Source organism: Lagenorhynchus albirostris, chromosome 9 (assembly GCF_949774975.1).
Source record: "Lagenorhynchus albirostris chromosome 9, mLagAlb1.1, whole genome shotgun sequence".
Taxonomy (NCBI): Eukaryota; Metazoa; Chordata; class Mammalia; order Artiodactyla; family Delphinidae; genus Lagenorhynchus; species Lagenorhynchus albirostris.
Window position 1 is genome coordinate 14422964 of NC_083103.1, and position 13769 is coordinate 14436732.

Genomic DNA, 13769 nt, shown 5'->3' on the forward strand with positions numbered 1-13769 from the left:
CTCCCTCCCACACCGATTTGGGCTCAGCCATGTGCCTTGCTTTAGCCAATGGGACAATAGTCAGAGTGATGGGTACAGCAGCATGAAAAGTACCTGAGCTTTGCAGCTTGTCCCTTTTTGCTGCCTTTTGGAAGCCTTTAACTGCCTTATGGAGGTAGCTTGCTGGAGAATGTCAGACCATGAGGTGAAGAACAAAAGGGCCCCAGCCAATGGCCAGCCAGCTCCTCACTGACTTGGCAACTAGCACAGATGCATGAGTAAGCCCCAGCCAGGGTCAGTGCCACTGTCTGGCCTAGACTGTTGGAACTGCTTTGCTGAACCCAGCCAAATTTCTGACCTGCAAAACTGTGGGTTAAAAAAAGTGGTTGTTGTTTGAAGCAACTAAATTTTGGAGTGACTTGTTATGCAGCAGAAGCTAGCCAATGCCCATGGCACTCTGGCTCATTTCAGGGTCTTTGCCTAGATCATTCCTCATGCCTGGGTTACTCCTATTCCCCTCTTAAGCTAATTAATGTCTGCTCATCCTTTGGATCTTAGTTTCATTATCAACACTTCCTTGGTTTTATCAGATTAGTTCAGTTATCCTGATCATAGGCCCCTATATATCCTGATTATAGGCCCTTGTGACACCATGTACATCTCTTGGATAGTGTTTACCACAGTTGTAATCACACTTTTGATTGCAGGACCTGGCACACAATAGTATCCAAAAAACATTGGTTGCATGAATAAAAGGAGGGATAAAACAGGTGCTTCCCACCTGAAGCACCTGTTTTATTCCTCCTTGTCCTGGGCCTTCTCTAGGGGGTGGTCTCTTAGGGGTCTGAATGAGACCTGAGGCAGGTAATGCCCTCCCAGCCTGTTTCTCACAAGTGACGGGGCATTGAGCTGGGTTTTGTTCCAAGAATCCGCAGCACTCCCCCCTGTAGTCTATAATTCTTTCTAACTCCACACACCAACATTGGCTTTCCTATTTCTTCGCATCAGTGCCATCACCCACTTTGCCACTTGTTACAATTTCCAAGGTTAATGCTCAGAAAGAGAATAACAGTGAACAAACACACGTACAGAATTTTACAGTTTACAAAGCACTCTTCCCCCTCCTATTAGTCACACCTCTCCAGAGGCTGTTTCCTGCTGACACAGAGGCACCTTTTTCTAGCCAGGAAATGGTGGTCAGAGCACCACGTAGGCAGGGCTGGCCCCACCCCCGCCTCATCTGTGTGTAGCGCCTTGTTGCCTTAGATCCTAAGGAGTAACTTCCTGGTCTTGTCCCCACACTCGGGGCTCCTCTCACCCCATGGCTCTAAGGGCCATGTCCTGTCAATTCTTTTCATCACGGCCTTCCTCCGTTTGTGTGTTCCCACCTGCTCGCCCTAGTTTCTTTCCTTGCCACAGCAGACACTCTGGCCTCCTGACCCCACTTCCCTGGGACCCTGCAGAGCTTGCTGGGTGCCACTTCCCATCACTCCAAAAGGTATTGTCCAGAACAAACCTGCCATTCCGCACTCATCCCCTCCCCGGGGAAGAATTTCTCCCGGCTGGAATGCCTTTCCTCACTGGAAAGGAAAAGATGTAATGAAGCCCCTTCACAGACGCACTGAGAAAACACATAGGCTTCTGTTTCCTTAGGGCTGAAAAGCAGGTTGGAATCAAGTCCTCACGGGCAAATAGCCAAGGTTTGGATGCACCGGGGGGTGTAGCTGCAGCCAAGGGCTGAGTGGTTATTGGGGTGGGCTTTGCGTGTGTGTGTGTGCGTGCGTGTGCACACACACACGCAGCTGGGAGACTAATGCCCAAACGGAGGATCTGGCTGGGCTGGGGGCCTGCAGCCTGCCTGCCCAGGGCACACATGGGACAATTACCCAGGCTTCACAGAGCCCCTAAACCTTCACCAAAACCTCCAATCTGCCTACCCTGGCTCTCTCGAGTTGCACTTTTTGCTTCTGGGAGTTGTCACCGGCAGATGACTTGACTTAATTACAGTAAGTCTTATTCATCTTGGGAACCATTGTGATAAAATGCATCGTTCTAGGTTCCAGTCCCATCTTTGTCACTACTTGATGTGTGACCTAGGGCCCATCACTTAATTTTTCTGAGCCTTCATGTTCTTATCTGTACAGAGGTAATTATTATAACACCTGCCTCAGAGGGCTACTCTGAAGATTGCATGAGGTAATGCATGTAAGTGCAGAGCACTGTGCTTGGTGTATAGGGAGCGCTCGGTAAATGCTAGCCATTGTCATCATCATCATCATCACCATCATCTTCATCATCACCATCGTCATTTTATCCATGGTTCCTAGCAGGATGCCTGGAATATGCTCAGTGAAGATTTATTGGATGAATACATTTCTTGTGAGCTCTCTTTTGTGAATTGCTGCTGATGCACAGAGTTACACCTGAACAAATTGGCACAGCTGGCAATGAAGTACCCTTATCAGCCAAGGCCTAGAACCGAAGGCTGACTAGGGGGAGACAAGTAGGGGACAGCCAGAAATGCCCACAGAATGGCTGCTAAGCATAAGGACAAGCTGGCCTACCCACAGGACAGTACCTGTAGGCTCCCAGCACCCTTAGAGGACTAACCCTCAAGAGTAGAAGTTGGCTGAGTTGACCTACCGTCTTCTGGCCACATGCCCCAAATTGTCTAACTTCCTAGGAAAATTGCTTGCCTGGGGATGGCCCCAAGTCAGCTGCTCAGCTGCTGTGTCTAGGTCAGATGGACTTGGCCTTTCTGCCCCCTTTAAGGCACCTGCATGCGTGCTCCTTTTCCATTCATAAGGGACCATTTTTAGCATGGGGTCCCAGATGTCTTCTTCCTCTTGAAGGTCCAGGAGAGCCCACTGTCTCCAGCAATGAAGGATGTAGAGTTTTCTTAAACCTGAATCTTCGAGCTTCCTGGAGTGGGTCTGGGAACAGCCAGACAACCACACCCAACTGTCGGAGGTTTCCTCCTCTGGTAAATTCCAGCATCAAATTCCACAGCCTTTGACAACAATGCCTTCTTCCAGCATTGCTTCCTGCTTTCTTCCTTCCTTGGTAACACCTCAGCCTTCAGCAATGTCACTCTGGCCTTGGGCTGGGTTTTGGAAGCTGTATGTGACTTTGGGACAAGGATCTTTGCCCGGAGGGGAACAGGAGGATTTAGATCCATCCAGGAAGAGTAGAAAATTAACAATTTAGGTGACAGGAGACTCATCTTGAGAACTTGTTCTACTGCGTCTTGCTGGGCAAGCCAGAAATCTACCCTGAGCCTCAGTGTCTCAGCTATAGCCTGGGGACAATGTTGTAAAAGAATGTGTCTTCTGCAACAGTTGGATATAGTGGACTACATATGCCCATATAGTCAAGTTAAACATATTGGCCAAATATGTCTCCAGACTTAAAAAAAAAAAATCTGTTTATTCTGATGATTAGTGAGAAAGGTGTGTTAAAGATTTCACACTGTGATTGTGGATAGATTGATTTATCTATTTCCCCATGTAGTTCTGTCATTTTTTGCTTTATGATTTTGAGATTGTGTTTTTAGGTGCCTACAAATCTAAAATTGTCATATATTTCTGGTGATTTGAACATTTTCTCATTATGAAGTGTTCCTATTTGCCATAGTAATGCTTCTGCCTTTAAGTCCATTTTGTCTAATGTCAATATAGCAACACTAGCCTTCTTTGGGTAGAATTTGTGTAATTTAATATTCTATCTTTTAGTTCATATACATGCCTTATAATTACTGATATATTTGAATTTACAGCTACCATCTTATTTTGTGCTTCCTATTTGTCTCACCCATTATTTGCTTTTTTAACCTTATTTTTGATTCAGTATTTTTTTTGTATATTACATCTTTTTCCCACCACTGATTAGAAATTTACATACCTGTTTCTATTCCTTTAGTGGTAATTAGAAATGACAAATTCCTTTCTCAGTTAATCCAAGTCTAAAATTAGTCAATATCTTTACCTTTCTCTTGAAAAACACACTTAATACCTTAATACACTTTAATTCCATTTGCCTTCTTTTAAACTTCTCTGTGATTGTTGTGATGATTTTTTTTTTTTTTTTTTTTTTTTGCAGTACAGGGGCCTCTCACTGTTGTGGTCTCTCCCGTTGCGGAGCACAGGCTCCGGACGCGCAGGCTCAGCGGCCATGACTCACGGGCCCAGCCGCTCCCCGGCATGTGGGATCTTCCCGGACCGGGGCACGAACCTGCGTCCCCTGCATCGGCAGGCAGACTCTCAACCACTGCGCCACCAGGGAAGCCCCCTGTGATGTATTTTTAAAGCATTATATGTGGTCCTTCATTGACTTTTTCTAAATGATCAACTTTATTAGGGTGTCATTTACACACAATAAACTTCACTCATTTTAAGTATACTGTTTGATCAGTTTTGACAAATGCATAGTAATACACCACCACAATCAAGACATAGAAAAGTTCAACCCTCAAATTCCCTTGTGCCCTCTTGCAGTCAATCTTCTTCCCCAACCCCCAGAATCTGGCAACCATTGAACTGCTTTCTGTCTCTATAGTTTTGACTTTTCTAGGATTTTGTATAAAAGGAGTCATAAATATGTAGCCTTCTGTGTCTGGATTCTTTTACTTAGTTGACTATTGATAGTCATTCATGTATTAGTGGTCTCTTTTATTATATTGTTGAGTGCTCACCATTCCTTTATATAGGCCCAAATTTCCACCTGATATCCTTTTCCTTCTACCTGAAGAACTTCTTATTTAATACTTCTTGGAGTACAGGTCAGCTGATGATAAATTCTTCCAGATTTTCTCTAGAAGTCTATTTTGCCTTCATTTTTGAAAGGTATTTTTGTTGGCTTTAAAATTCCAACTTAGTAGTTTTTTTCAGCAATTTAAAGATTTTGATTCACTGTCTTCTGCCTTGTATTGTTTCTGATGAGAAATCTGCCATAATTCTTATTTTTTTTCCTTTATATATAATATCTCTTTTTTCTAGCTGCTTTTAAGATTTTCTCTTTATCCCTGGTTTTCATCAACTTTGATTATAATGTGCTTTGGTATGTTTTTCTTTATCATTATTCTTTTGGGGGTTCATTAAACTTCTTATATTTGTGGATTTATAGTTTTCATCAAATCTGGAAAAGTTTCAGCCATTTTTTTCTTCAAATATTTTTTTTCTGTCCCCCCACCCCCTGCCTTTTCTGAGATTTTGATTACACATATGCAAGGCACCTTGACATTGTCCTGCAGGTGACTAATATGTGTTTATTTTTTTCCAGCCTTTTTTCTCTCTGTGCCTAATTTGAATAATTTCTAATCCCGTGTTCTCAAGTTGTCTGATTGTTTCTTTTGCAATGTCTAATCTGCTATTAATTCCATCCAGCATATTTTTTTAATTTCATATTTGTATTTTTCCTCTCTGTATGGCCCTTGGCCATATCTTTTATTTTATACGTTCTATTTTTCCTCATTGTATTCATGTTCTCCTTTACATCTTTGAACATTTTTGTAATGTTTCAAAGTTCTTGTTTCAAAGTTCTTGATGACTAATTCTGTTATTGCTGGGTCTGTTTCTATTGATTAATTTCTTTTCCTCCTGGTTATGAGTCATATTTATCTGCTTTTTTTGCATGCCCAGTCATTTTAATTGGATGCTGAATGTATTGGTCAAGGGCCAGGCAAAGACAGAAACCACAGCAGTAATTTCAACAGGGACAATTTAATATAATTAATTATTAGCAAGTAAAATATGAGTAATTACTAAAAGGGTTGTAAAGGAGGACTCTAAGGAATAGAAGAATAACAAATTCAGGAAGTCCCACTTCCTCTGGGGCTGAAGGAGAGTAAAGAAGGAAGGAATTAAGAATTTGGAAGAGGCATCCCCCAACGCCTCCTGCTTAGATCCAGACCTTGTTGGAGAAGATGTGGCTGCCACAGGAACACTCAGCCTGCCAGAGGAGAAGAAACTTTCCAGAGAGTGTGGACCAGAGAGTTCCATAATGGCAGTCCACCAGATGGCTGAAAAACTCACTAGAGGGTGTGGTGGGGAGGGGGGTTCATAGCTGATCTAAAGGATCTGCCTGTCAAGTGACCAGTAAGCTAGGGTACTGGTGGGTCAGCATAAGTCTGTAGTAAGTGGTCTATTGGGTTTCTGGAGAACTTGTTGGAGAATGAGTGCCACTAGGCTTCCTAAACACCACGGATATCTGTGGAGATAAAACACAGCAGAACCAGGAAGAGAAACTCCTTCCTCAACAATGGTCTTTTAGTGATACCTCCTCACCTGCTCCAGCACCCTTTAAAGACAAAAATCTAACATAACACCAATTGGCAAAGGAGATAGGTATTGAGGGCCCAGCTCCAGTATCATGAAGCAGGACATAGAAGGGTGCATTTAGAGCCAAGAGGCAACAACTGGCATACGGACATTATACATTTTCTCTTGTTGAAAGCTGAATTTTGTTGGATTCCTTTATAGAGAATTGGAGTTTGTCCGGGACACAGTTTAGTTACTTGGGACCCTTCTGATCCTTTCAAGGCTTAATTTTAAGCCACTACTAAATTGTGACCCTTCTAAGGACTCTATCCAACGTCCCATGTATTGTGAGGTGTCACTATATGGTGGGAATATGAACTATTTCCCTCTCTGTGTGGACTCCTGGACTTTTTAGTCTACTACTTTCCATTGATTCTTTCCTGCCCTTGTAGAGTTTCACCTCATGCATGTGTAGACCAGAACTCAGACAAAAACTCAAAGGGACCCTCTGCAGCTCTCTGGATCTCTTTCTCTCTCCCTCTGCATGTTCCTTTTCCCTGGTAACCTGCCTCACAAATTTTAACCACATCAATTTCCCTAAATTCTGATGTCTGTCTATTTAATTCAGTGAGACCCCTGGGTCTCACTTTGGGCTCTCTTTGCATCTTCCCTCTCTGCACTGCAGTCTGGAAACTGTCTCCAGGTAGTTAGCTGGGACAGTCATGGGCCTCATCCCATTTGTTTCTCTTCTTTCAGGGAACAGTCCTGTGCTGTTTGTACAATGTCTGAAAACAGGTTTTTCTGGGATACATTTTTCCACCTGTTTATGGTACTAGGGTAAATCCTGTCGCAGTTTAATTCTTCATAAGCAGATGTGGAAGTCCCTTGTCATGCATTTTAATTCTATCTTTAAAAAATCCTCTTGCTGTATTATTTTTTATGTAATTTGATGCATGTCAATACATGATTAGATTTCCCCATACAGTTACTTCTTCATTTCTTTTTCCTTCTTTCTAGACCTTCTTTCTAGAATTCCTTTTTATTTCCCTGTTGTATAAATTTAAGTGAGGGTCTGCTGGTGGCAAACTCTCAATTTTTGTATATCTGAAAATGTCTTTAATCCTTGATGTTTCAAGATATCTTTTATGGGTATGGAATTTGGGGTTCCAAGTTATTTATTTATTTTCACAGCATGTTAAAAATAACATTCCATTTTCTTCTGGTTTCCATGACTACTGATGAGAATCAGCCATCATCCAGTGGTTCTCCTCTTAAGGATAATCAGTATTTTCTCTCTGGCTGCTTTAAAGATCTTCTCATTGACTTTGGAGTTCGAAGTTTTGCTGCGATGTATCTGGGTATGGGCTTCTTTTTATTTAATCTGCTTGGATCCATTGATTTTGAACCTGTGGGTTTTCATTTGCTCTGAAAAGTTCTCAGCTATTAGTTTTTAAGATATTCCCTCTGTTTCATTTTCTTGCATTTTCCTTCTAAAATTTGAATTAGCCATATATTAGACCTACTTGCTCTATCCTTCATTCTTTTTTTCCCTTTATTTTTCTATCATTTTGTGTTTGTTTGTTTGTTTATTTATTTTTGGCTGCATTGGGTCTTCATTGCTGTGCGTGGGCTTTCTCTAGTTGTGGAGAGCAGAGGCTACTCTTTGTTGTGGAGTGTGGGCTTCTCATTGCAGTGGCTTCTCTTGTTGCGGAGCATGGGCTCTAGGCATGGGGGCCTCAGTAGTTGGGGTGCGTGGACTTCAGTAGCTGTGACACATGGATTTAGTTGCTTCACAGCACGTGGGATCTTCCTGGACCAGGGCTCAAACACAGGTGCATTGACAGGCGGATTCTTAACCACTGCGCCACCAGGGACGCCCCCATTTTGTGTTTAATTCTGGAATAGTTTCTTTGCAATTATTTTTCAGTTCACCAATTACCTCTTATCAGTTTTCTTTTTTTTTTTTTACATCTTTATTGGGGTATAATTGCTTTACAATGGTGTGTTAGTTTCTGCTTTATAACAAAGTGAATCAGTTATACATATACATATGTTCCCATATCTCTTCCCTCTTGCGTCTCCCTCCCTCCCCACCAATTACCTCTTTAGCTATGTCTAATCTGCATTTAACTATGCTCATCCAGTAATTAACTTCAGTTACAATATTTTTTCATTTCTAGACATTATCTTTCTTTTTCAAACATGCTTAGTTATTCTTTACTGTTTCTTGTTCTCTGCACATATTTTCAAATGTATTTTTTATTTCTTTAAATATAGCACACGTAATTATTTTAGAAGTTGAATGGTAAGTTCAGTACCTGAAACCTTTGCGAGTCTGTCCTGTTGCTAGTTATTTCTGTTGGTTCTCGGTCATAATGCATAGTTTCCTTGCGTATTTGTTTAGTTTTGTACTGTGGTTTGCTTGTTTTCCTTGGATTTTTATTTATGGAAATTTGTGAGACCTGGGATTGCAGAGGGTTCTTCCAAAGAATATTTTTTATTTTTTGCCTCTGCCAGGCCACTGGGGGCACTTCCTGGCAGCAACCACTGTAAATTAAATTCTTGGTTTGTGGAGTTTTGGGACAACGCAGGTGGTGTGAATTCAACTTTGTTGGTTACAAACTTGTGTAAGGGATGACTGATGGTTCCAAATTCTCAGTAGTTACTTTTTCCATTTTCCATTTAATGCCTAGTTTTAAGACATTCCATTTTTCTTGCAGTTCCCATGAAGGAGGGGTTATAGATATTTCTCCCTTGTCCTTAACCCAAAAGTGTATCCCCTTGAAGTCTCAGCTGTTTGAGGGGAGTAACTCCTATCAGACTCCCCACTGTGGGCAGACCCTGGGCTTTGTAAGCCATTCCCTTACCCCTCGGACACAAAGAAAACCAAAGCTCTGTTTCACAGGGTTCAATAAATGCCCTTGGGGTAAACACAGTTGCTACTCTCCATACTTTTCGGTTCCTGCCTGCATTCAATGCATTTTTTGCCCTGGACATTATTTACTTTCTTGCCAGCGTATATTATGTTTAAGGAGACTTTTTCTTATTTTGTCCAGATATTTTAGTTGTTTTCAACTAAACAACTAAAGGGTCATCCCGGGTACCTGGCACTTTTTATTACCAAACCACAGTACGGGGGTCACACTCAGTATTCCTCTTCAGTACCTACAACTTCGTAGGTTCTACGCTAGTATTTGGCAAATAACTGAATGAACAAGGGAATGAATGAAGACGTATACACATGGTTTGGCTGCGTGAACTGTTAGCCAGCCTAGAAACACTATGAGGTCAGGGACCTGGCCTGATGAGTTCACTGCTGCCCAAAACTGTCTATAATGATCCATGCTAGGGTTCAGCTGATGTTAACTGATCTTGACTCAGAGTGGCCTAGAAGCCATGAGAAATCTGTCCTCAGTAGTGATGCTTGCCCTGTGCAGAGAGCAACTTTCCAAATCTGTGGGCCTTTGGGGATGATTGGTTTTCATATGATGGGGATGGATTTCAGTGACTCTTCTCTGCTCTTCTCTTGGCTCCTCTGGGCTTTTGGCTGCAAATCTCCTCTCACAGTGCTGGAGTCTTGTCTTTGGTTTCAGTACTGTCATCCAAGCCCACGCAGCCCAAAGGGTGGCCCATGCACCAGCAGTATCTACGTCACCTGGGTGCCTGTTAGAAATACAGAATCTTGCCCGCTGCAAGACTACTGATTCAGAATGTTCACTTTTAATAAGATCCCCAGTTTATTCATATGCACATGAATGTTTGAGAAACACTGCTCTAACCCAGAGCATTCCACCATGTGTGTGTGCAGCGAATGAGTTACAGGTGTGCAGTGAGGAACCGGTTCTTACAGCCTTCAGGTGGCTACGTAGGGTGACCGACTCATTTCCGTTTGGCTGGGACTTTCCCAATTTTAGCATCGAAAGAACAACATCCCTGGAAACCTCTTAGTCCCAGGCAAACTGGGATGATTGGTTCCCTTACCAGACAGGGCCCAGGTATCCCTATGGTTCCAGTAGATTTCATGAGGAGGAGCCACATCTGGTACCATGTTGGGCTGGGCATTGCTTAAGGAGGTGATTTGCCGCCTGGACACCTGTGTCAGCAGCCAGCTGCCGAGCCCTGTGCTTCCTGTTGTGAACAAGGGGGCCCTGGACTTGCAAGAGGAATTCACGTTCTTGGGGTCCTAGAAGCATGGTGCCCAGTCCAACATGGGTCAAGTCATGAAGGTGGTGATAAGGAAGCTGGGTGTGATGTCCAGGGTGGATCAGCTCTGGGAGAAGGTGTCAAATCCCTGTCTTTACATTGGATAGCAACTTAAGCCTTAATCTTTTCAGGTGATGTGTCCTTTTAGTAGCAACCACGTTAGCTTCAGGAAGAAAGCTCTAACAATACACACACACTCTGCAAATTAGAACTTCATCATTATTTTGAAATACTTGATATGAAATATTTGATTGTATTCACAATCCATTCACATAACCACAAGAAATTTCAATGTTACATTTGTCAAAGAAAGAAGAGGAAGAGCTGTTAGGTTCTTTTAATGTAATTTCAAGTGTTATACATTTTTGAATGGCTATAAAATGGTCTTACATTTTTTATCATGTACTCCGTGAACAAAAGTTTCCTGCTGACAGTGACTTTCAAGAATTTCAGGAGCTCATCATTAAAAAGCCCCCATTAAGAATTGTGTATGGGGGCTTCCCTGGTGGCGCAGTGGTTGAGAGTCCGCCTGCCGATGCAGGGGACATGGGTTCGTGCCCCGGTCCAGGAGGATCCCACATGCCGCGGAGTGGCTGGGCCCGTGAGCCATGGCTGCTGAGCCTGCGCGTCCGGAGCCTGTGCTCCACAATGGGAGAGGCCACAACAGTGAGAGGCCCGTGTACTGCAAAAAAAAAAAAAAAAAAAAAAAAAAGAATTGTGTACGGCCATTTCACACGGAAAGTCTGATATTAAAAAAAGTATGTTCATGGAAGAAAGCTCAAGTTTCTCTTTAAATTGTTTGAAAACATTTTATTGGGAGGATTTCTTTTTACATAGTCAATATTTAATAGTCTCCCTATTACTTTGTACTTATTTTTCTTATCAAAATTATACAATTAAAGAAAATGTAATAGAGTTTTTTCACCCAGTTCCATATAGGTGCTTCCTAGTTACCTCCAGTTTACCCCCAATGTGCTGTGCAAATTTGATCGTTTCCTCTGTGTGCCGAGGTGTGAAGTCCCTGGAAAATCTGACTGTAACCCTCTGTGCTCCCCACTTCTCTGAAATGACTTGGGCCCCCTACATACTTGGGGAGAGGACATGGTGAGTCACCACACCCTCCAAGAATCTCTCTCCCATCTCTCCTCCTTGCTTTTTCTCTGTGAGGGACCCTTTCTTTAATGAAAATCCCAGATGTCTCAAATAGTTGCTATGGTAACCCCCAAGCTGTGGAGGAGCAGGTCTGGCCTGACTTGGGGATGGGCTTCCATGGTTCAGCTGCCTCTCCTTTTTGGGGCACAATTATGATGGTGGGTAGGTGGGCTCAGGGCACTCGGGGGCTGACCCAACCTCCCAGAGGCACAGGACCTCAAGACTCAGAGCTGCAGGGAACATGTTCTTGCCTGGGGTCCCCCAGACACCTGGCTTCCACACTTCTCAGAAGGCCTCTGGGTCTCTCTAAAGGTTAATTCATTATAAGGCCACACTCTGAACACAGTTTGTTTCAGCTGGCCTTTCTTCTAGGGTCCCAGGGGATACTTCTTGCCTCATCCCTTACACTTTGTCTTCCAGAGTTTTGCGGTAGACTCAGCTGGTACAGGTATTGTGGGCTGTGTGCCTGGGCTTTGGAGTCAGAAAGATGTGGATTCAAGTCTTGACTCTGTCACTTACTAGCTCTGGGATCTTGGGCAAATCACGGAACCACACTGAGCCTCAGTCTTGCATACAAAGGATGGGATTACTAACGGCCCATCTCATAAGGTTGCCATATGCGAGCTCATACTTTGTTAAGCTGTCAGCCCAGCTCCTGGCATGCAGTAGGTGCTCAATTAATGAGGATTGATGTTATTATTATTTTTCCCTCACCTCCCTGAGTTGTTCCTTTCTTTTCTTTCCTTTTCTTCCTTTTTCGTTTTTCCAACAAATCCTGCCAGGCACCTGGGGTTCAGGTGGCTGTGACCTCTTCAGCTGTTCGTTTAAGCCTGACTCTCAAAGAAAACAGTCTCCCCAGGCAAAAAAAAAAAAAAAATTATCCAAACTTTGTGCACATCAATCAATAATTCTGCACAAAGTGAGGGTAATTAATAAATGAAACCACTAGGAAATACCCAAGAGAGCTTAATATAGAAAAGAACAGTAAAACTGTTCTCTAATGCTCAGAATTGCATACCCAGAGTTGTACTCACCTTGAGGTTTTGAAGCTGTGTTCCACTGGCCAGTGGTGTTTGGTGACCGACTCTCCAGCTACTCTCATTGTATGATATGGCTGGAGGGGAATTTAGTCTTTCTGCTTTGAAGTTTCTTATTTTTTGCAACAGACTAAAAATTAATAATTGACTGATAACAAATAGCATTGGTATTATTGTTTTAGCTGCTTTCTAAGCAAATTTTAAAAGAATATTTATTTATTTTTATTTGGCTGCCCCGGGTCTTAGCTGCGGCACACAGGATCTTCGTTGCGGCATGCATACGTGATCTAGTTCGTTGTGGCATGCGTGTAGGATCTAGTTCTCTGACCAGGGATTAAACCCGGCCCCCTGCATTGGGAGCGTGAAGTCTTAACCACTGGACCACCAAGGAAATCTCTGAGCAAATTTTAATATAGCAAATAGTGTTTCAGGTTGGCCTCTCCGGGAAGCAGGCTCTGAGACAAGTTTCACGCACGGGGTGTTTACTGGGGAGGGTGTGTGGGATGAACACCTGGAGGAGGGAGGAGAAGGAAGAAGGATTGGGCAGAGGGAGCAGTCAGGCCCAAGGATGGTCCAGGCTGACCACAAGGGGGGCTCTGCAGCTAACTTGGGTCCATCACAGTTGTCTGAATGGGCCATTGGCCAGGTCTTTTTCCCATCAGCCTCCTTGTCAGTCACTGGCTACGAGAAAGGCATGACCTCTGGGAAGGGCGTGACCTTCAATGGCGGCTCGCCGGAGCTGGTGGATTTGGAAGAGGCATTCCTGGCAGCAGGGGCACCGAGCCGTTCCTTGAAGGAGGATCTGGGCTGCACATCTCTGTGTTCATCATAAAAGGTAAACTGAGGCTGGGGGCCTGGAGCTTGGTCACTCTGGATGTTATAGTGACTCCTCAGGCACATCCATGGCACCCCACAATTTAGCAGTCCCCCAGATTAGCCTTCTTCTTTCATCGATGAGCAAACTGAAGCTCAAATTGGGAAGGGACTTGCCAGAAGTCCCCCAGCAAGCTACAGACAGAGTTGCTCAGCCAGCCGGTGCCCCTTTGCAAAAGGTCTCAACTCAGATGTTGCTTCTTCCAGCAAGCCTTGCCGACCCCCAAGGCTGCATTAGATGCTCCTGTATGTACACCCCACACCCAGACCT